Genomic DNA, 22876 nt, shown 5'->3' on the forward strand with positions numbered 1-22876 from the left:
ATAGCCAACACAATGGGACTAGAGGCCTGTAGGTGCTGCCACAGGGGAAATAATAAGTATAATGAAAATAATACCCCGGTATCATGATTTTCCAGACCAAGCCCCAAAACCATCCCAGTCTGACTCCTGAGGCCCAGAATTTAACCTGGTCAAAAATTACATTTATTATTCATTAGTATGTTACTTATTTATATAACCCCCCTGACAGAGACAATGTTATTGTCTTCTAAGTTCAAGTCATCATTTGAATAGGTGGTCACAAAATTATTTGATTTTAGCCAATGCCGGTAGCAACAAGATGACATGAGAGAAGAAGAGAAGAACATGTTATGCTCCCTTAACAAGTTTGCTCTTAAGGCCCTATGGGGAAAAAAAGATACACTTGAAGTTTGCTTCCATTATTTTTCATGGCAAAGATATTTTACTGACAAAAGTGCTAGTGTAGACAAAGCCCTAGTGAGCAATGCAAAGCACTTCCACTTTTCTTCTCTTAACCACCAGGGGCTGAGAACATTGTTCCCACTGTTATAGGCTTGTGTAAAGCATTCAGGAGTCAGCCTGGCTGAAAAGAAGGCACAACACTTTCATTATACTTCTCAAACTTTTTAGAACATAATGGACATGCTGAGAGGCTTCCCATTAGCACGGTCAGCCCCATGTGAGATCTATCTTTACATCCCCCTAAAACAACATAGAAGTAAGCTACCAGTATGGTCAATAGATGTAACATTTTCCAAAGTCCTGTCATTAATTCATTATAGTATATTTCAGTCCTGTTAGTGTCTGGGAGATTTTTCTCCAGGCATGACTGTTTCTCTTGACTATTTCTGACTTCCCTTCATAGGTGCCTGAACTTGACAGCCTTAGCAATGCTGGTGTCTGTAATGATTCTACAATGGTTCCTGTCATGCTTCTGCACTCACTGACACAGATTTTCTCATGACCTTTTCTATTCCTTGAGGAATCCAGTTTTTGTCTATTTTCCCAAATGCCAAGCAATGTAATTTTTTCAGCAGTTCGCTTAAAAGTGTATTGATCAGCTGTACATTTTAAATTCATTTTGCTAGTTTATCATCCCCTTAAATCACTGTTCATTCATAGGGTACATCTGCACTGCAATAAAAGGCCTGCAGCACAGCTGCGGCTGGCCAAGATCAGCTGACTTGGACTCACAGGGTTCGGACTGTGGAGCTAAACATTGCATTATAGGCATTTGGGCTTGGGCTGGAGCCTAGGGTCTGAAGCCCCGTTAGGAGGTTGAGTGTCAGAGCCTGGGCTCCAGCCCAAGCCCCGAATGTCTGCACTGCAAGTTTTAGCCCCGCAGCCCAAACCTCATAAGCCCAAGTCAATTGACCCTGACTCTAAGACTCAGTGCCACTGTTTTTTATTGCAGTGTAGATGTACCCATAGAGTCATAGATTTTAAGACCACAAGGGACCATTAGATCATCTAGTCTAATCACAGGCCATAGAATTTCACCCAGTTACCCCTGTATTGAGCCCAATAATTTGCATTTGACTAAAACATATCTTCCAGAAAGGCATCCAGTCTTGATCTGAGGACATCAAGAGATGGAGAATCCACCACTGTCCTTGGGAGTATGTTTTGATGATTACTCACTCTCACTGAAAAAAGGTATGCCTTAGTTTTCTGTGGTGTCTGTATTGGAACTGTTATTTTGTTTTATCCAAATCAGCAGTTAAGTCACCTTTGCACAATTTAGGTCCTACATAGATAGTCTCTACTGGACCAGCAGTTTACTTTTTAAAGTGTGATGTTAGGGCTCTTTGTCTTGGTATTTGCAGAAATTGCTCAGTATTTAATTATGTTCTTTGCAGCTTTCATCAGCTAATGTTCACATTTTATGGCTTGATTTAAATCAAATAACTCAATGCACATGTCATAAATATAAAGGGAAAAGTAACCACCTTTCTGTATACAGTGTTATAAAATCCCTCGGCAAGAGGCAAAACCCTTTCACCTGGAAAAGAGTTAAGAAGCTAAGATAACCTCGCTGGCACCTGACCCAAAATGACCAATGAGGGGACAAGATACTTTCAAAGCTGGCAGCGGGGGAGAAACAAAGGTTCTCTCTGTCTGTGTGATGCTTTTGCCGGGACTGGAGCAGGAATGCAGGTCAGAACTCCTGTAAAGAGTTAGTAAGCAATCTAGTTAAATATGTGTTAGATTCTGTTTTGTTTAAATGGCTGATAAAATAAGTTGTGCTGAATGGAATGTATATTCCTGTTTTTGTGCCTTTTTGTAACTTAAGGTTTTGCCTAGAGGGATTTTCTGTGTTTTGAGTCTGATTACCCTGTAAGGTATTTACCATCCTGATTTTACAGAGGTAATTCTTTTACCTTTTCTTTAATTGCAATTCTTCTTTTAAGAATCTGATTTGATTTTTCATTGTTCTTAAGATCCAAGGGTTTGAGTCTGGGCTCACCTGTACCAATTGGTGAGGATTATTATTAAGCCTTTCCCAGGAAAGGGGGTATAGGGCTTGTGTGTGTGGGTGGGGGGGAGAGATATTTTGGGGGAAGATGTCTCCAAGTGGTCTCTTTCCCTGTTCTTTGTTTAAAACGCTTGGTGGTGGCAGCACACTGTTCAAGGACAAGGCAAAGTATGTACCTTGGGGAAGTTTTTAACCTAAGCTGGTAAGAATAAGGTTAGAGGGTCTTTCATGCAGGTCCCCACATCTGTACCCTAGAGTTCAGAGTGAGGAAGGAACCTTGACAGCACATCCATACTTTATTTGGCTCTTTCAATTGCAAGGTTGGAATTGTCCCACCCGATAGGTTGATCTAACTTTCCAATAATTCCCAGCTTTTCCATGTTATCAGGTTAATTTTCTGCTTCATTTCTTAGGGCAAATGGAAAGTTTCCTTCCTGGATAGATTGCTGAAGTTTCAGATTTGTCTGTCTTAATGTGGTACTTTCCATCCAGTTAATCTAGGTCTTGGAAGGCATTTGAGACTATTATGCTGCGTGTGCCCTCTATGTGATTCTGTTCCATTTATAGTAAGCATCTTTTTAGTAACTTTCACCCTATACAGGTTTTTAACTGTATAGCAGGGCGTCAATGTTGCTAACGCCCATAATTTTATAACAGGTCTCATGATATTTTGGTGTTTTTGTTAAAGCCCCAGCTCCTGGAGTTAGGTGATTACATGAGAATCTCAGCTTTCATTTTTTAAAAAAAGTCAGTTTCTAGCCCTCATGGTTGTGGAGAAAAGCATATGTGGCTCAAGTGAAAAAACAAAGGCAAATAAAAAGACCCTGCAATTTTATTATTTTTTAAAATTAATTGTTTAAAGCCAATCTTATGGTGTTTTGAAGGCTCGACTCATGAATTTTGAATACATGGAGTTGGCAATACTGGTGGGTATATCTACATTTGTTCTTTGGGAAGTGAGAGAGATGGATGTTTAAATCAATATGTAATAGTTACCCTTGCACTGGTACATTATGTGCAGAATATGAAATGTGCTTTGCTTTAAATAGCAGCACCATTTCATTAACTACAATATTACGCCATTCTATTGGAATAACATGGCTTTATGAGCCTACAGCCAACTCTGCCCTTATTAATATTTAGATGTATTTGCCAACCCGAAGCAGTTTGTGCTGAAGTCACTCTACCTCCAAAGAGCTATGAATCACTGCATTGCTGTTCTCCAAGCATACAGGCATTCTGGCCTTCTAACTGTGTGACACGTATTTGAAAAATGAGCTTTGCTCTCCTGAATATGAACAAATGCCAGTCAATTCTTTGGTTCGTGTTCATGAACACGTCTAGTGCAGAGGTAGTTCTGCTGGTCAGAAAACCTTTTATTCTGGTTTGGATTATTTTTGTTTTACTTCATTTCTATTTTCAAAGTCATACCACCTGCACTACATGCTACCCATTCTGTACCAAGCCACTGAGTCTGCATGTCACTAATATCATTGCTTCTACAAATCTCTATGGCTCAGGTTAAGATTAAATCGGTTTCCTGTTGTGCCGGGTGCTGTACATACATGTAATAAAAGACAGTCCCTGCCCTGAAGAGCATGCAGTCTGAACAGAGCAAGGGTAGGAGTAAGGAAGTATTTTTATCCCCATTTGAGGAGGTACAGAGATTAAGCAACTCATCCAGGGTGTTGGTGACAGAGTTAGGAACAGAATCCAGTGCTCCTGAGTTCAAGGCCAGTGCTGTAAACCACATGATCGTTCTCTCTATCTAAGTGCTGCGGTGTTGGTAGATACTGGAAGCACAGAAAGGTCCTGCATAGTTACACCAGAGCTAAGTGCTGTGTCAGTAATAACCCAGAAGTGATACAGAGTCAGCACTACTTCCAAGTGTAATGGAACCTCTAGACTTCACTCTGAAAGTGCCTTCCAGAGCATCTCGAACTCTGAACTTCAGAAATACTTATCAGTATTGAAAAGCCCAAGGAGGCCTAACTTTTTTCACTTTAATGGGTAACTGGGCAGACTGCTTGAATCTTGCTGAGGTGATTATTCTGCCTCCCAGTCGTCTGGATCTCTGTTAACACCGGGAACTTCTTTTATTTGGGTGAAATCCTGACCCCACTAAAGTCAATGGGAGTTTAGCCATTGACTTCAGTGGGGTCAGGATTTTACCCTTTAACTTCTAGGCCTTGGCCTTTTTTCTTTGGATTTCAGACTGTCCTTTCTCCTTTTCTTCCCTCTGGCTTTAGGCTTGCCCTTTCCCTTTTCCCTTTTGACTAGTCTCTTTGGCTTTAGATTTGGCCCGTTTCCTTCCTCTCATCTGTGACTTTTGACTTAACCTTCTTCTTTCCTTTAATTTGTTTGACTTTATTTCTCTGGCTTTCCACATTCTCTTGTTCAGGACTCTGGACAATGCTGTCACAGTCTGAGACAGACTCACCTCTGAAAATGTTCTGGTTTGGAGACATGCTGATGAGTGCCAATGAAAGCAGGGACTTCCAGAGAGGGGACTGACTGCATTTAATGGTAGATTCTTTTGCAAGAGAGATTTGCTGAAAGCCTGCCCTGGCACTTAGCTTTGGGATTACTTGGCTTCTGATAATAGAACCAGAGTCTGGTCAACTCAGGGATGGCTTTATCTTAAATGGACGTAATGATCCTTATCTTCCTATGGAAAGTGCTTTGACTATAGAGATGGAAAGTGCTATGCTAGAGCTGAGTAATATGCAAGGTCATTTATTATTGAACTGCGCCACTTTCAAACAAGTGACAGGCTCTGTAGGTAATTCCTAGCCCCTGTGCCCATTTGGATGCTCCATCAGCTTGGACTGGACTAGCCTTTACAAACAAGTCCAGGGGTTTGCAGTTGTGATGCTGCTGCAGCTCCAATGCTGCTCTCCTACCACTAGGGGCCACTGTGCAGAGCAGGGTGTAAGAGAGGCAGCCACTGCTCCCATCTCTGGCTGCCCCAGACACTTCTCCTTGCTGAGGTCCCAGCTGTTTCAGTGCAGGGCAGAGCTGGTACAGGTGGGGTGAAGCTAGTGCTGCTGCTCCTGACTGCTTAAGGCAGTGCTGGCAATGGCCTGTCCTCCCCATAGTGCTGCTGCAGTGTCTGAAGGGGGCTCATGTCTCCCCCTGCCAGGCTTGGGACTCGGGAGAGGGGCCTGGAGATAATCATTTGGGGGTGGGAGGGGAGTCCCCATGCAGCCCAGTGAAGATGGCCCTTGAGGTACTGCAGGGTGGGGACAGGCCTTCCCCTGCATGTGCTGCAGAGAGGCCGGCAGTGCTTTCAGTGGTCTGAAAGAAGTGGGGTGTTAGCATAACCTGGGATCAGCAGTTTTGTTAAGACAGTGCTTCAAGTGCACCCCTCAGCAGCAACCCACCCATAGGTCCTGGGACTAGGGTGGCAGCTCCCCCAGCACCCCTTCTGGCTTGAAGTGGTTTCCTTCATATCTAGGGTTTACAGTTTGGTTCAATGGCTCTCCACATCCTCACTATACAAATTGTTCCAGCCCCCGGGCCCCACTCAATTACTGCCAGGTTTGGGGCCCCTTGCAGCTCCCCCCATTACACTTTAAGCCCTGTGGGAGGGCAGAGTAGCAGACCAACTGTCCCCCTGCCAAAAAGACAACAGACAGTAGCACTTGGGGAGACTCTCTGGGTCAGAAGGTTGAAGGGGGAGGCAGGGCTGTGGGCTTAGGGGTGATGTTTACCCCAGCCCCACCCACTGAGGTTGTCCCATGGCTCACTGAAAGGCTTGCCCAAGGGGTGTAACAAGGGAGTATCATTTGTCAGCCCCTGGCAGTTAAGATCCCTATTGGCTCCATGGGTAGCGTTATCCTGGACAAGAGTTCAGATGCTAGAGCTCTGAGCTAATTCCTCCCAATAATGCCCCCCTGCTGCCTTATTCTCCTCACTTGGGACAGCTGAAGCTGGCTGTCGGGAGCTATAACTTCCCCCCTCTGTTTTCTCTGAAGGTGAAGAAAGAAATGATGGATTAAAGTGGGGAGAAAAACCCCAAGCTGGAAACTTTTGAGCTGGACTTGTGTGCGGAGCTGCTACCCCTTCGCCACTAGATGTCACTGTGAGGCAGGATTTTCAGGTGAGCCGGGCTGCTGCGGTTAGAGCGGAGGGCCCACCTCAAGCCAGAGTCTTACTGGGAATGGAGGGGGAGGGCAGGAGCAGGTTTGGCCTCTTCTGGATTTTGCTCCTTCCACCTCGGTGTTGCGTGTGTCATCAATAAGGCATTGCAGGGAGGGAGGTGTGTGATCTTGTCCGCCTGTGGGTTCCTGTGACCAGCTCCTGCCTTTTGTAAACACCCCAGAATATTGTCTGATAGCCAGCGGGGTCTTGAACCAGCCAGCGCACCAGCTTCCTCTCAGCAGTGCCCACCCTGGAGTGCGATGGTGCGAACTTCCTCTCAGCAGTGTCCATTGCATACCAACGACAATATCAGTTCCTGCCTGGAGTCCCTAGCTAGCACTCAGCCTTGGATTACTGCTCCCATCTCTGTACAGAGTACATCCGATGTTGCATCTGATGAAGTGAGCTGTAGCTCACGAAAGCTTATGCTCTAATAAATTTGTTAGTCTCTAAGGTGCCACAAGTACTCCATCTCTGTACAGTGGACTCGCATGGATCGCCCCTCCCACACACACATGCAGCATGCTACACCTATTGCAAAAAGCAACAGTGCATTGCCCCGCTCTCCCGGGCTTTGTGAGACCTCCAGGGAGTCCTAGTGCTAGGGCAGAGTGCTGGGACGGGAGCAGAAGAACTGCGGGACGAGTGGGGCATGTCCGTGCTTGGGAGGGTTGGACCTGATCTGTGCAAATTACTCTCCTATCCCGCTGCATTTCTGGAATCATTAGCTGGAAATGGAGCCAAGTCATAAGTATTGTGCTCTGTCTCCATTACCAAACCAACAGTGTGATTAGTGAGATCAAACACCCATTTAGAGTCTGTTGTGCGTGCACACAAGGGAGGACGTCCAATTAAACGGACAAAGGGTTGCCTGCAACGAGGGGCAGAAGCCGGTGCAGTTATGTGGCGTACCTCACATCTGTATGTCTCACTTCCCAGTTCCCAATCATAGTGTGTAATCTCCCTGCCCATCTGTTTTTGCCATTCCTTTTCCTCCTGTTTGTGTTTTTCATTCTCTCCATTCTTCATTCCCTCTCTCTGTCCATCTCTCTACATCCCCCTGCCCCTTGTTTTCCTTTTCTGATTCCCTCTCTCCTGATCTGTCATCTCTCTGCCTCTTGCTCCTTCCACTGGGGTCGGCCTTCAGCACAAACTGCTTGGAGTCTCTTGCTTTTTTTGAGGGGAAGGGAGTGAGCTGGGATCTTGCATTCATTCTGCAGCTCACAGCCTGGCCTGACCTTTCCCCTCTGGTATCTGAACTGGAGAGGGAGAAAATTCATCACTTGGTCTACCCTTCCAGCAGCTGGAATCCTCACAGATCCTAAGGCCAGCCTTGCTTCTTTTTCTCTCGCTTTCCCTCTGTCTTTCTTCCCCTCCCCCATCCTTAGCAGTATGTTACTGCCCTGTGGCACACTCTGACCTTCTCTCTTCCTACATAAAAGAAAGACGGATAGGTTTTGCAGAAGGGAAGTAGGAGAGTGGAGATGCTGTCTCTGCCCTTGCCCTCTCTGACTGGGATGCCTCTTGTTCTAACCTTGAGTTCCCTGTCTCCACACCTCCCCCGTTTGTTTCTCTCTGCTCCAGATTGGAGATGGACCAATGACCAATGGACCAAGGCCAAGCAGACCATGGCCGCTTTCCCCTGCTCAGAGGGATCTCCAGCTCCAAGAGCCTGTTGGCTACGCTCTAGGGGCGGAAATAGGATGACCAAAAAGCTGTGAATCAGCAATATGCTGTTCTGGCAGGAGATTTGGAGAATGAAAGTGGTCCCGTGGGGGGTAATGTGATTCCCTCGCTGGTTTGTTCCCTTGGAAGCCAGGAACAAAGGAAGGAGAGAGATGTTCACAAAACCACCAACCCAGCGAGGGATCATGAGCCCTGGTTCTTATCTCACTAAGTGTAACTCCATCCATCTCGGTTGCCTTTGTCCTGATTTACAGCAGTGTAAGCAAGCTCCAGTGTGGCTAGGTCTATACCACAGTCCCAGCTTGAGGAGACATACCTGAGCTAGCTATAATCTATCTAGCTCATGTACCAGAGCAGTGGAGCTACAGCAGTGTACCTTTCAGCCTGGGCTCTACGAGTCCCTGCAAGGCCCTGGGTAATTACTCGCAGGGCTAGCCCAAGCTGAAGTGCATGTTGCAGTGGCTTCCTTGCTTCAATACCCAAGCTAGATGAAAGCTTGCTCCAGTATGTCTGCTTGAGCTGCAGTCTCACCCCAGATCATAGACAGTATAGACCTAGCCTGTGTGTGAACGAACTTGCTTGCTTAGGAGCAGGGTCTGGTCTTGATAAGGGTGTGGATCAGAATGTATGGTTTTGTATGGACCTCAGTGTGCGTCAGTGTTGACTTTGTACATGGCCCTGGGTGGAGTTTGAGGGGTTGTTGGTGTCCATATGTATATCTGAGGGTGTGCATGTGTCTTGTGTGTACACGTATCTGTTTGCATGTGGCTGTATGTTTGTGCATGTGTGTACATGAAGGAAGGAGAGAGGTATGGAAGGGGTGGGAAGTGAACCTCCAGCACTCTGTGGTGGCCACTTGTGTCTTGGCCAGCCCACGTGATTGGGGAAGGACAGAGTCAAAGTTCCTGTGCCCTACAGATCCCAGGGTTGTGGCTGCTCCTGTCACTTGTGCTGGGCTGCGCAGTTCCGGGAGAGTGCCAGGTGGGAGACAGAATACGACTCTGCTTGATCAAGTGCCAGGGCATATTAACGTTCGCTCTGTCACGGTGCGGCACAGTTAATGCCGGATTCCAGCAAATGAAGGAGGGCAGAGGGGTTGAATGGGGTCAGCAGCTGGGCAGGTGGTGGAGGGAGGCTGTCTCTGCACAGCCCAGATGGGTAACACTTGAAACCTTACCTAGGGGGAACCTGCAGCTGCTTAAGACTCTCCCCTCGGTAAGCCGTGCTGCCATGGAAACGTCCCTAAATGGTCTGCACTAGTGCTTTGTTGACACAAACAAACCCGAGACTGGACTGCTCTGGGGACAGGGTCCAGAGCCTCTCACCCCTTCCAAGTGGGCCTGAGTTGAGGGGCTGGGGAAGGGGGGGGGACATGACAGCATCGCTTTGGGGATTATAATGAGTGTCAAGAGGAAGGGGAGAGCAGCCGGCAGAGGAGCCGGCGGTGGGATGAGCCCTGCGGGGCCGTCTAGAGCCGACAATGCAGAGCTAATTGGCAGAGCAGGCATTACTGTTTGGCAAACGGTCAGGCGCCTTGGGCAGACAGGGAGCTGCAACTGGTAGGACAGTGGTTGAAATGGTTTGAGCCTTTTGGGAAGAGTTCTGTAGGAATAAGGGAGAGGGCACGGATCCAGAGGGAAAGTGTCCTGGGCTGGGGAGCTGCGAATGCTTCATCTACTTAGCGTGTGCGTGCATGCGACATATAAACAGAAACTGCTCCTTGCAGCAATGCCCCATCAGTTCCAGCTGAGCAGCGTGAGCTTCCTCACAGCAGGGCCTTGTCTGGGCCACCCAGGCACCCTTGTTTAACAACCCATTGACACAGTGCCCCCCATGCCTGTTGTGGGTGTCTTGCCTTGCTTGGCTATAGATTTGGGCTAATAAAATCCTGAATATTTCACTCTTGTGGAGCCCCAGCCTCCTCCCCTGCGGGGTTGTTCTGCTCCTTCCTTGTGCCCACTAAACAAGCTGTCTGCTTCCAGCATTGCCTGGCTGTGGCACTTGCCTCTCAGGGGAATAGTTAATGGGTCAGCTAGCGTCGAGGGCTTTGCTGGGACATCCCAGCCAGGCACGAATAGCCAGCTTGCACACTGGTTACCATCCACCTTCCTCCTCCCTGCCGTCCCTTGGGGGTGAGGTGGGGAGGAGGCTTTGCAGATGATGGGGTTCACCATGGGGGTGGATGAGGCTGCATTTCTGTTCTGGGCCATTCCTGTCTTAGCCTGGGCATTCTCTCTTCTCTCCGATTCAGTCTCCCCCGCCCACCTAGGCATCCTGTCACTATCCAATTGAAAAGCCAAATGAAATTTCCAGGCAGTTTGCAGCCTTTATGATTAACTTGTTTGTTTTTCCTCCCTTTCTGTCTCTCTCTCCCATTTTTTTTATTTTTAATTTATTTCTCTCTCTCTCTGTCTTTCACTCCAGCCACCTGCATGCTTTGAATTTAGTTTGCACCAAGGGCAGGAGAAATTCATTTTCCGCTTTTCTATTTTGTACAGTGTTTTATACAGTGGTTTTGTTTTTTTGTTTCTGCCTGCAGAAGTAAATGGAGGTGCTGTGGAGATGTGTACTTTCTCTCACCTCATCCTGCTCTTTCTTAACTACTTGCCCCGCTGCTGAAAACATCTGGCAATCACTACCCAGTGTCTCTTCCTCGTCCTAGCAGTTCAGGGGAACCCAGTGACAATAAATTGGGCCACCGAGTGTCAGAGCAGAGAGTGGTAGCGTTAGGAAGCTCACAGTTTGCAGAGGATCATCCCACATGTCTAGCTCCTCGTGGGGCGCAGAGGTGGGGGATCTCCTGGTGTGGATTTGATGCTGGGCTGGAAGCTGGCTGAGCTGGGGCATGTTCTGGGGGTGGGGGAGCTCATGCTGTGAGCTGGGTGCTGGGTGGATGAGGAACTTTATGCTGTGTCGGAGCCATGATGGGTACGTGGGTGATAAAGTGCACCATGATTAGACCATTTGGATGTCCCTGGGGAAGGAAGCTCATGCTGTGGCTGAGCCATGCCATGCCATGCCACCGGGGAGGTGAGGAGGCTCACGCCATGGCTAAGCCATGATGGGAGCCGTGAGGAGGAAATCCATGCCATGGTGAGCTGTGGTGGGGTAGCAGGAGAGGAAGTACATGCCATGGCTGAACCGAGCTGCAGCATTGGAGTGAGGAAGCTCACGGAGTGGCCGGACCATGATGGATAGTGGGGGCAAGGAAGTGCACAGCATGGCAAGACCCTGAGAGCACAGCATGACAAGACCCATACAGCTTGCCCTGGGCGCACTGCAGAACTGTGTTATGGTGCTATCTCTTACTATCGGGAAGGCATACAACTTTCAGTGAGGGGGAACTGAACGGGAAGCAACTTCCAAACTTAGGTGACCCAAAGATGGATGTGTGTGTGTGTGTGTGATGCTCAGTTGGATGGCATATTTCTGTGATCTGAGTTGTGTGTGTGTGTGTGTTACCTTTTAGAAAGGAAGACTCGTTTATCTTAGCATTCTAATTGTGTCCCATTAAAATGCAAATTTGGGTTTATGCATTGAAATTGTCAGTAACGTTGCCATAGCAACTGGAGTTTGAGGGTGGGGAATTGGAAGAGGTGGTACTGTGCAGCTCTCCTCAGAAGCCCTGTCGAGTAAGTCCAGGTACCTGAAACCCTCAGATCTGAACAGTCCCTGCCAGCGGATGCTGGGGTAGTGCTGAAGTTCTGTAATAGTGGAGTCACCGTCTTGGAGCAAGCCACTGACCCATGTAGTCCAGAGGACCAAGTCTAGCAAGAAACAGCTCTGGTCCTTCAAAGGACAGTGAACCCCTCCCACTATTCCCCCCCCCACTTCCCACTAATGTAGCCAGGGGAAAATCCTTCCTGAGCCCCACAGGCTTCCACCCTCAAGTGCTAGGTTCCAGCACCCTTACCAGAGGGAGTAGATACTATTACAGAGCATTACATCCCCTTATAAACTCTCGGCCAGACTGCCTGCCCCAGTGGCCTCCTGCAGTAGTGAGTTCCATGTGCTGGCAGTACTCTGCATAAAGTGAGTACAGTGTTTCCTTTGATCATTTCTCAGTGCCTCGTGCTCTCCTTTTGTGCTTGCGTGATGGGGGGGGGGGAAGGCACTGCTGACTTGTTCTCAGTGGGGCCCTCACCCTGTCAAACACTGCGGTTGGGTCCCCTTGAGCTTGTCCCCCTTCCATCTTCACAACGAACCCATACACTGTTTGAAAGTTGTGATCGTTGAGGGAGCTGGGGGCAGGGGCAGGGAATGCTGAAGGAGGTGAGACGGGAGTAGAGCACTGTACTGTAAAAGAAGAAATTGTGCATCTCTGCATTGGTTGTTGACTGAAAATCTAATAACTTTGATGGCCAATGACGCGTGAAGGGTTGAGTCACATATAGATCCCCTGTGCCACTGCAGATGCCCATGTGATGTCTCCCCTGCCCCTCCCAGTTAAGGGGTTTAGAAGGCCTTCTGGCTGCTTCCTCTGCGGTTGGGATTTGATCTCTGTTTGTTTTCTTCTGTGACCCAAGAAATCTGCTCACAAATGTGTAAATACAAAAATAAAGTGTAGTAGATGATCCGGTGAGAGTTTGCGTTGTGGTAGCCAGGCTCATTGACCGGTGGGTTATTGTCTACAGAGTCCTTCGCGGAAGGGGCACAGAGTTAAATATTCCCCGTGGACTTGTAGCTCTGCCAGGGGAGACCCCAGATTCAGGAGGGGCAGATCTGGACTCAAACATTGCCATGCATGCCGGCTTCTCTGTTTAGGAGAGACAGTCTCCTTCCCGCTCCATGCCTCTGAAACGCTGTCCTGCTCTCCTACACTGCAGTGCACTTAAAAGCTGTGTCCCTGTTTCCCTCCCTAGCTGCCCCAGTGCATAGATTTCCAGTGTGGGCAGATACATGTGCTGCCTACAGAAGTGAAGAGCTGACACTTCTCTGTCTCCTAAGTGAGTGGTGGCATGACTGATTTGCTGGCTTGTTCGCTTGGACCCACTATGGAGGCCTCTCCCCCTCTGCCTTGAGAGGGTCATGTTTATACAAAGTGTCTCCCGGGTCATATGGGTAGGGTGAGCAAGGGCCTGGAACCCAAGGAGTCAGGGATGTGAGCTCTGCTACCCTCTGATCAGCCAAGTCATTGCATTGGGGAGATAGTAACCCCAAAATGTGAACCCTGGTTGGAATTGGGGCATGGGAGAAGGAAAGGCCCTTAGCATCCTAGCTCCCTCCAGGAGAAGATGGAAAGCAGGTGGGGGAGGAACAGTGGGGAAAGATCTGCGAGGTACTAGCACCGTGGCACATGAATGGCTGAGGCTGGCATGGCAGGGAGAGACACCTAAAAGCAAACAAAGGCAGGGCAGTGACAAGGGAAATGCCTGCATCAGCCATGGTGGGAGAGGTGGCATCTCGCCAGGTTCATCACTGTTCTAATGGGTTTGATGAGTTCAGTAGCAGGTAAGGCCATACAAAAGGAAAAGAAAAGGCTCACCGATTTGTGATAGAGGAAGGGCTCTGTTCAGGTGTTTAAAATAAATGACATTCTAGAGGGAATGCGCCAATGAATGCTTGAAAGCAGGAGAGGAGGGCTCAGGGATGGAGAGAATGTGGACAAAACAGGAGTGAAGGGGAAAGGGAAAGAGCGAGAGGAAGAAAGGAAAGTGAGAGGCAGAACAGGGAAAAGTAGCCTCTCAGACAGACATTCCTATTCCCCATGCATTATTCCACTGACACTCTTTTTACTCTAGTGATGAGCCAGGCATCTCTAGCACGGAATCTCTGCCTGGCATTATAGCTCATGATTTCTGTCTCTCTCTCTCTCTCTCCCCACCCTCTCTTTAAGGGAGAGCGTTTGGGACATTCTTTTCTCTGCATCACACAGAGGGGTAACAGAAACCTGGCTGAGGTTTCCCTGAGAGTGAAGAGTAAACATTTGCCTCTCGAAACAACAGAGTTGTAATCTAAGGAATAAGCCCCACGGTCCCACTTTGAATAATCCCAGACTAAGGGTATGTCTGCACTCCAATCAGAGGTGTGATTGCAGCATGTGTAGATGTAGTCTAGCTAGCTCGCATACCAAGAGCAGTGAAGCTGCAGCAGCATGGACTGCAGCAGGGGCTGTACAAGCCCACCAGGGACCTGGGGTATGTGTATGGGTAGCTAGCCCATGGTGCTATGGCTTTACTGCTATTGGTACTCGTGCTGGCTAGATCAAAGCTAGATTGAGTACGTCCACATGTGCTTCAATCACACATTGGAATGCAATGTAGGCATCCCCTAAGTGGTGAAACAGAAGCAGAGGAGAGATTGGGAATGGGGGGCTCAGGAGCGTTCACCTTGAGGCCACTAATTCCCAGTGAAATGAGTTGGTGGGTCTCTGCAGTTCCTGCTAGGCAGAAGCTTGCCTCACAAAATGCACCCTTATGAGAGGATCTCGTTGGAGGGAGCCCCTTTGCCGTCCACCTTAGCAGACAGGCCAAGAACTGAACTGGTTTGGACCCCAGCTCCCATCATCTCCCTGACGGTGACTCTCTCAGACCAGGGCCGCGAGCCACCCTCCACCATCATGGCATTCCCTTTACACCTTCTCCCCTCAGATGCTGCGAGTTGTTACCTTCCCAGGGCAGATCTACCTTGCTGGCTTTCTGTGTGTGGAGGTATAGGGTTTTGCCCATACCCCACCTCTTGGACATACTTAGACATGTCTCTTGGGGTGCGTTGAATCTGAGCTGGCCTGATTGCCAGGGGCATGAGTGACAGCATGTGTTGACCTGTGACCTGCCCACCCACTTTGCCATGTGGAGATAGCAACGGTGTGGATGGCTGATCAACATAGTCTTAACCTAGTGCAGCATATGCTCGCTGATGCCGAGGAGTGCCTGCTTGCTCCCCTCCTTGCTGTCGGAAACAAGTCACTCGCAGGCTGCTTTGCCGACACTCCTTCACCTTGTCCTTGGGAAAGTTGTAAGACAGGCTCCTTTGGGGAGATGCAGACTTTGAGGCTGGAGCTTCCTGTGTCATTTTCAGTGGTTCTAAAAAGGAGAATATTCAGCACCACCTTGGAGCTCAGCACGGGACGCGTGCATGCACACGTGTGCTTGTGTGTTTGCATGCAGCAGAGGGAATGACTCACTAGGCCCCCTCCTGGTTTTCAGACCCCTAGACTGCCTCCCACTCCCTGTCAGGGCACGTTCTCTGCTGCTGATGCTCAGAATGCTTTGATTCCAGAGACACAGCAAGGCTGTTGGCGGGGGGTGATTGCGAAGGCAGGGAGTGGTAGAGGAGAAGCAGGTCACTTAGTATTTGGCCCGTCCCCTGCCCTGGTTGCAGGCAGTGTGATTGGGAGAGCAGGGTCAGAGCTCTGTACAGTCTTCAGGCTGCGGGAGAGGGGTGTGCAGCGAGAGCTGCCCTGGCATGCCTGGATGATAAAGGGAGTGAACACCAGGCTGTGCAGAGTGTTGCAAAAGTTTCCATGACTCTGCTCCCCCTTGACTATGGTCTGAAGAAGATTGGACAGAACCTAGAGAAGTCCCGAAATAAACCCATCCACCCTCGCAATCTCTCAAGCAGCCTATTTCCGGCTTTTCTAATTGAGCCTTGATTGACGCTGTCTCGTTTCCATGCCGAGTCTCCTGTGTAACTAAATCATTAGTGTAAATTAAATTTCGATTATTTTTTAAATCAGCAAAAATAGTGCAGTTTAATTGACAGCAATTATTTCCAGTGTTACGGTAATGAGGCAAACGCGAAGCATTCTGAGCGAGCACTGGTTAAGACCGCTGGCAAGGGGGAAGAGGGACCCAGCTGACCCTGTCTGTGATGTTGAACAGGCTGGCAGCTGCTGGTGGCTGTGAGGGCATGATAGGTGGTTTCCTACCTGGGCAGTTCCCTTGGGTGCCAGGTGTGATCTATCCTGCCCCTTCCTGGCAAATGTCCTGCCACACCCCGGGAGTTGGGTGCAAGCTGTCGGTCATAGTGGGAGGAGCAGACAGCTGGACCTGATAAGGGAGGGGATAAAAGGAGGAGTGTGGGCTTTCAGAGAAACCTTTGCATCCAGGGAGAATTTCACTCCCACCTGGACCTTGGCTGGGAGGATCTTGTGTCTCTGGCTTAGTGGGACATGGCAAAGGACACTGTTAGGACTTCTGGAAGTGAGTAACGTGATGGGGCTGCAGTGTGTTACTCTGCTAAGGCTGGGGCTACTTTTTGGGGCACAGAAGTAGCCTGACCCCATGGGGCGTGCACAGGAGGCCTATGAAAAATTGGCTAGAGAGAGAACCGTACTGTGACTATCTTTGATGGTGGCTCTGCCAGGTCTTGGAGAAGAGGTGTGTCTCCTCAAAGACATTCCAAAATTTCCCTTCCCTCAAACTAGCAGGACTAGGTCATTCCAGCCACAAACCTGTCCTGCTTTCTATCAAACAGGAATCCTGGCACAGCATTGCCTCTGTGCTCGGTACTTTTCCCTCTGTGCCTTGCTGCCTGTCTCTGGGAAATGCTGCCCATGACCTCAGCCATCATACCTGTGTCAGCTGCACGGGGCAGGAACACCTGGGGCCCCCGTCTGCTGGTGACATATCTTGGGTACGTTCTGACAGGTAGTCAGGACTCATTGTCTCTCTCTAAGAAACCAGGAAAATAAGCTTGCGTCTGAATTCCAGGTGCAGAGAGGGTCTGCCTGTCACAGGCAATTCAGATCCTGCACTGCCTGGCAATGTTGTTTTTATTCTGCAGGTTACTATTCATCTCTCTCTCTCGCTCTTCTCCCCTTCACTCTTCTTTTTCCCCCTCCTCTCCTTCTTTGGTCCTCAGCCAGTATCTGCTATGAGAAGGCTCAACTACAGTGTGTTTTGGGGATGCAGTCAGATATTAAGGATCAAATTATGCCATGTAGACACTGGTCCAGGTTGGGGACAATTGGCACAATCCCTGTCCAAGCCCCTTAGAGTGTAGGGGGAGTGTGTGGGCTGCATTATGGCAAAGAATGGTGTAGTCTGCTCTCCTTTGCCTGGTGTGCATGGGAGCAGGTGCTCCAGGGGACATAGAAGGAGCAATCCCTGTGCTCACCCAAATGCCAGGGCTGGGATTATCCTTGGCCCTTGCCTCTGTGACATGGCACATCCTGGGGCTTTCTGTGAGGTTTGAACTCTAGACCTAAAAACAGTAAGCCTCTATTGCCTGAGCTGAAGGAACATCTCTGTTCCATTGGGGGCAAAAGCAGCCTCACCGGTCTCTTGAGACACTGGGTTAATGTGGCTTATACACGGGTGCTCAGGGTGGGTGAGGCTCCCTGCTACCCCATCAATCTGCTCAAGAACCTGGGGGACAATCTGTCCCTAATATAAGGATTGTTCTGAGAATGCCAAACTCCTTGCACCTGGGACCAAAATCTAAATTTGAACCCACATACAAGGATGGAGTGCCATTGCACGTGGCTACTTGTGCCATTCCGCTGCTCTAACCTCTACCAGACTTCTGCTTCTTCCAAGGAATGCCAGGTAGCCTGTTGCCTCCTTAGAGTTGCAGAAGTACCCTTGGAAACAGGTTGCAGGATTGGAGGTCCGAGAGAGAGAGTCACAGTGACTTGGGAAGCTGGCAGAGGAGGTTTGGAAATGTGGGGAGTAAATCACAGCTGTGATGAATTTGACCTAATCTGATCTATCCGATTTCTAACAGACCCATCACTGGAGTATGTAGCACAAGAAATTGTTCTCAAGCGAGCTAGGTTCTGAACATGTGACTGATGACCCCCTTTCCAAGGGGTCATTCTAACCGGAAGTGATGTGGTCACATGGTTAGAGCTAAGGAACTGGGACTTAGGAATGTTCTGGTTTCTAATTCCAGTTACTGACTCGTGTGACCTCTGGCAGATGAGGGTAACTAGAATCAGAAGTCAGAGTAGCAGCCGTGTTAGTCTGTATTCGCAAAAAGAAAAGGAGTACTTGTGGCACCTTAGAGACTAACAAATTTATTAGAGCATAAGCTTTCGTGAGCTACAGATGCATCCGATGAAGTGAGCTGTAGCTCACGAAAGCTTATGCTCTAATAAATTTTAGTCTCTAAGGTGCCACAAGTACTCCTTTTCTTTTTAGAATCAGAAGTGCTTCTTGCTTTCGGTAGGATAAGGTAAGGGCCACTGGGCTGGGAAACTGCTGACATTGGCTTTGGAGACTACCAGCATTTGGGCAGATCCAAAGCAGCACCCTTATTTCAACACCAAGGCTATGGAAAGCTGATTCACAGAGCACATTGCAACCTGGGATCCCAGGCAGTGTTTCCTTTTCAGCACTATCCCTTTGGACAGCTCCCCAGAGACCGTCCCAACCTATCCTGGAGGGAAGGACTACAGCCAACATTTGATGTGCAGTTTTTGAAGATCTATTTATTTGCATGATAGCACTTTTCCTGTAATACAAAGCCTTGAACATCCAGGTTATTGGGAGGGCATGTGCTGGGGCGAGTCCAGTTAACAGCAATATTAGTGCAATGGTTATCGATGAGGTGAGTGGTGTGAAGGCCATGTTCTTGATAGGGGGAGTGTTGGAGCAGGCTAGGTGAGGCTAGGTTATTAGAGGAGTGCATTTAGGAGAGGGCCAGCTTATCCATGGAGCAATGGAATAGCTGACTGTGTTTTTTTTTTTTTTTTTTTTAACTGTGGCGACTCAAGTGGCTTGCCCAGAGTCTCACACAATGACTTGGTTGCAGACACTGTGCTGGGATGCTCCGTACAAAGGGGGCATTGTTCCAGCAGTTTGATACTGGTAAAAGCAGTGTCAGATTAAGGCAGGAACCTGTGGTTATCCGGATCTGGACCTTGAATATGGAGGAGGCCTCAGAATTTGAGAACATGGAGGACTGGGCTCCAAGAAGGCACCACTTGCTGATGTTGCCATTGCAGGTGCTCATGCTGTCGGTCTATCTGGCTCTGTGCGGGGGTCCATCAGTGCAGTCCCCGGTGCATCCGGCTCTTGGCCAGCAGGGCCCTGCCCCCACCCTGTTTCCAGCCGGTGCTGGCTGCGAGCTGTGGTGCCTGGTGAGTGCAGGCAGGTGCCAGGCGGCAGCCAGTTACATGTTGCCTCTGCTGCCAACCTATCAGCCCTTGACGTGCTCCCCCTCTCGCTGTCCTCTTCCTCTTTGCCCTTCACTCCCCCCCAATCTCGCTGTTCTTCCATATCCACCCCGGCAGGATGCATCCCTCTCCCAGCGCTGTGTGGAGAACCAGCCCCTGGTCGGAGCACTCAGCTCACCAACAGCCTGGCCGGCAGGCCCCTTCCTTCCCCCACTGCCTCTGGCTGGGCCAGTGACCCGGAAAAGCCCAAGATCCTCTGGCCCGGGGCGCTGCCAGGAGGAGCAGAGCCCTGCGTGTTCCAAAAGCCCTGCACAGCACTGGCACGGGGAATCCTCGCCACCCCCCAGGTAAGCTCTGGAGTGGCTAGGCTGGAAATCACTTTCCCCCTGTTTGCACCCCAACCCTGCAGACTTCACAGCAGCTCCTTAGGCAGGGGCTTAGCACCCTCTTCACCCCTCCGTGCTCCAGGTCCTGCCCCCAGGGAGCGCAGTGCTGCTCTGTCCCCTAGGCACCCTCCCTGCTAAACCACCTCTCTGGCTGGGTTTGCTGAAGCCCTTGCAGTCAGGTTCCCTGGGTCCTGGTGCACAGTACATCCTTAGGGCTTAACCCCTTCCTGTCTGTGCTGTAGCCGGGGATAGGAGGCGACTGGGTTATGTCAGTGGCCAGCTGCATCCTGAAGGTGTTAGCTGCCTTTCAACACTGTGGGGCAGGAAGGGACAAGCTGCTTCCAGCCACAGGGGAGAGATGAGCTCTGCAAAGACATGGGCCAGGCTATCCCTTCCTCCCTCCCCTGCAGCTGGAAACAGCTCCTGCCCCTTCCCTCCTGCACAGTGCGGAAAGGCTGCTGCTGGCCACATTGTGGTGTGAATCCTGGCAGAAATCTGGTGACCCTGCATGCCCCCCTACATGTTGCCTCGGGAAGATGCGGTGCCAGTTACCGGGAGAGGCAGGTCCATCCTGGGGGCCCAGCCAGGCATGCAGGGCGGAGAGTGCCGGGCAGGGAGGGTTGGGTCGGTCACCCTTCCTGTGTGAGAGAGGGGTACTGGGGTGTGTGTGTGTGTGTGACCTCTCCCCATGTTTGTGTGAGAGGCTAGGGGAGTGTGTAAAATTCTTGGTGCCCTGAAATGTTGGTGTCTTAATCCACCCCTGGAATTGCTGGGTCTCCCTGACCCCTTCGTCGCTCAGTTTGGTTCTCTCCTGACTATGACTTGTTTGACTTTGCGAGTAAGTCTGTCCTTCTCCTTCCCTGGAGCAGGCTAATCTTTCTAATTAATAATGAGACAGGTAAAAGGGCAGAAAATGACCAGCGAAATACTTCCCTGACACCTCTGATGGAGTGGGTGAGCCAGACCTCCAGGGTGGAAAGCTTCCATCTCCCAAGGGGTTTCAAAAGATACCACAACCTTGATGGAAATGGACAGTCCCTGCCTAAATCAATGCCAGTGCAATATGCTTAATGTGAGCAGTGATGGATGGGTATCCCTGGGAGAGAGGCGAGAGACACTGGCATGGGGAAGTGACAGGAGGCTGCAGGGACAGCCATGGTTACTGGGCAGCATCTTCTCTCTTATTTTTAGAGAAGATTTTGTGGAGGATAGGACTCATTTTAGTCCCCTGATTTGCACTGCCAGGCCTGAGAGCGAAGTGCAAGAGACAGACACAAGGATCCCACAGCTGAATGGCTTCTGAGAGGGAGAGCGGTTAGGCCATGAACCTGGAGCGAAAGAAAAAAAGCAGTGAATCAACCCTGAGTAAAAGGGAGAGAGACAACCCTACAGACTCTAACAGAGGGGGCTTAAAAGAGGCATCCTGGTTGAGTGCAGGGGTTCTCAGACTCTTCCCTAGCGTGGACTACGTCTAAATAGACATGGCCTGGTGGTCACCACCCTTCCCATCTGTGGTTGGATAGGGCACCTCCCCTCCCATTGGCAATGTACAATAACATCTAGCAATTGCTAACATGGGAAACTAAGATAAGGAAAGGTTTCAGAGCAGCAGCTGTGTTAGTCTGTATCTACAAAAAGAAAAGGAGTACTTGTGGCACCTTAGAGACTAACAAATTTATTTGAGCGTAAGCTTTCGTGAGCTACAGCTCACTTCATCGGATGCATTCAGTGGAAAATACAGTGGGGAGATTTATATACACAGAGAACATGAAACAATGGGTACCATACACACTGTAATGAGAGTGATCAGGTAAGGTGAGCTATTACCAGCGGGAGTGAGGAGAGGGGGGAAGGGAAAGCCTTTTGTAGTGATTATCAAGGTGGGCCATTTCCAGCAGTTGACAAGAACGTCTGAGGAACAGTGGGGGGTGGGGTGGGATGGGGGAATAAACATGGGGAAATAGCTTTACTTTGTGTAATTATTTACTGTATCTGTAGCTTCTTGCAATGCAATGCAACAGCTGGTGGCAAGGAGGAGAGCCGGCAGCATGTGACTTAGCAACTCTTTGTGGAATGCCAGCAAGTACTCTGTGCACCACAGTTAGGAACCACTGGTCTAGTGGACTAAGCATAGAATTAGGAGCTAGGAACTGCTCAACCATTGATTGACTCTGTAACCTCGGGCAGGTCACTTCCTATGTGCCTCTCTCTCTCTCTCTCCATCTGTGAATTGGGTCTGTGTGCTTTTCCTGCCTTGGAAGGGTATAGCGAGGGTCCCCTGATGTTTGTGAACTGCCTTGAAAATGTAACTTGGTGGAATGGGTGTAGGTTAGGAGAGATCATTAAGGAATGCTTGTGGAAAATCTTTAATCCGGTCTCGGAGTCCAAGGGAGTTTCTTTTAGAGATAAAGGGCCATGGGAGACAGAAATGCAGAGGCACAATATCAGATGTGTATAACGGAGACTCTGCAGCACCCTGTCAGTCCAAGCTGGGATTTGTGCTGAGGGCTTCCTTACCCCAGGGTCAACCCTTCACCAGAGAGGGTGCCATGTGCTTGTCCTGCCACAGCTTTACAAAGACTCCTTATGCAGTTGGTGCACAGTCCTGACTACCCAGAGTTTATGCCTTTAAGAATTTACACCTCCAATCTGTCAGTCAGTCCCTCTGCCATGTGGATCCATAAACAGGGATAAACAGTAATTAGTATGGTAAGTAGCCTGGCCTTGTGTTTTCTGGTTACAGTATCATGGTAATTATTTCTGGCTCCCTGCCTGAATACTCCTGCCGCCTGATTTTGTGCTCCATGCATCCTTGCCAGGCTGATTATCACTGGACGCATTAGAATTGGCAATTGCTTTCTGCCGCGTCTCCCCTTCACTCACTGGGGTGGGGGCAGTGGCCTCAGCCCATTTCCTTGTGGTGATCTGGGATGATTGAGGGAGCGTGGCTTTCTCTAGGCAGTCCTCTCTGCTTGTAGGATCTGTACCTTGATGGGCAGGACATGTGTCTGTGCTGGGATAGCACAGGGGCTCCTATGTTCATGGACCCCAACTGGTCAGACCTACAGAGCCATTGTAAAGTATGGCAGAAGAAATTCCCATTGGAGACCAATTCAGTGCAACTCCTACCCGGGTGGCCCAGGA

At 49.5% G+C, this 22876-nt stretch overlaps 1 long non-coding RNA gene across 2 annotated transcripts in view; it reads left to right on the forward strand.

Annotated features, from left to right (window-relative positions):
* Positions 1-22876, forward strand: part of LOC119845066 — a 58620-nt gene that overhangs the window by 654 nt on the left and 35090 nt on the right. The window contains exons 1-2 of one of the 2 annotated variants that reach the window (XR_006276866.1): positions 2093-2136; positions 6433-6557. This is a non-coding gene — a long non-coding RNA (uncharacterized LOC119845066). Of the gene's footprint in view, positions 1-2092; positions 2137-6432; positions 6558-22876 lie in introns of those variants that run through there. The other variant, XR_006276865.1, reaches the window with a different exon arrangement.

Source organism: Dermochelys coriacea, chromosome 1 (genome assembly GCF_009764565.3).
Source record: "Dermochelys coriacea isolate rDerCor1 chromosome 1, rDerCor1.pri.v4, whole genome shotgun sequence".
Classification (NCBI taxonomy): Eukaryota; Metazoa; Chordata; order Testudines; family Dermochelyidae; genus Dermochelys; species Dermochelys coriacea.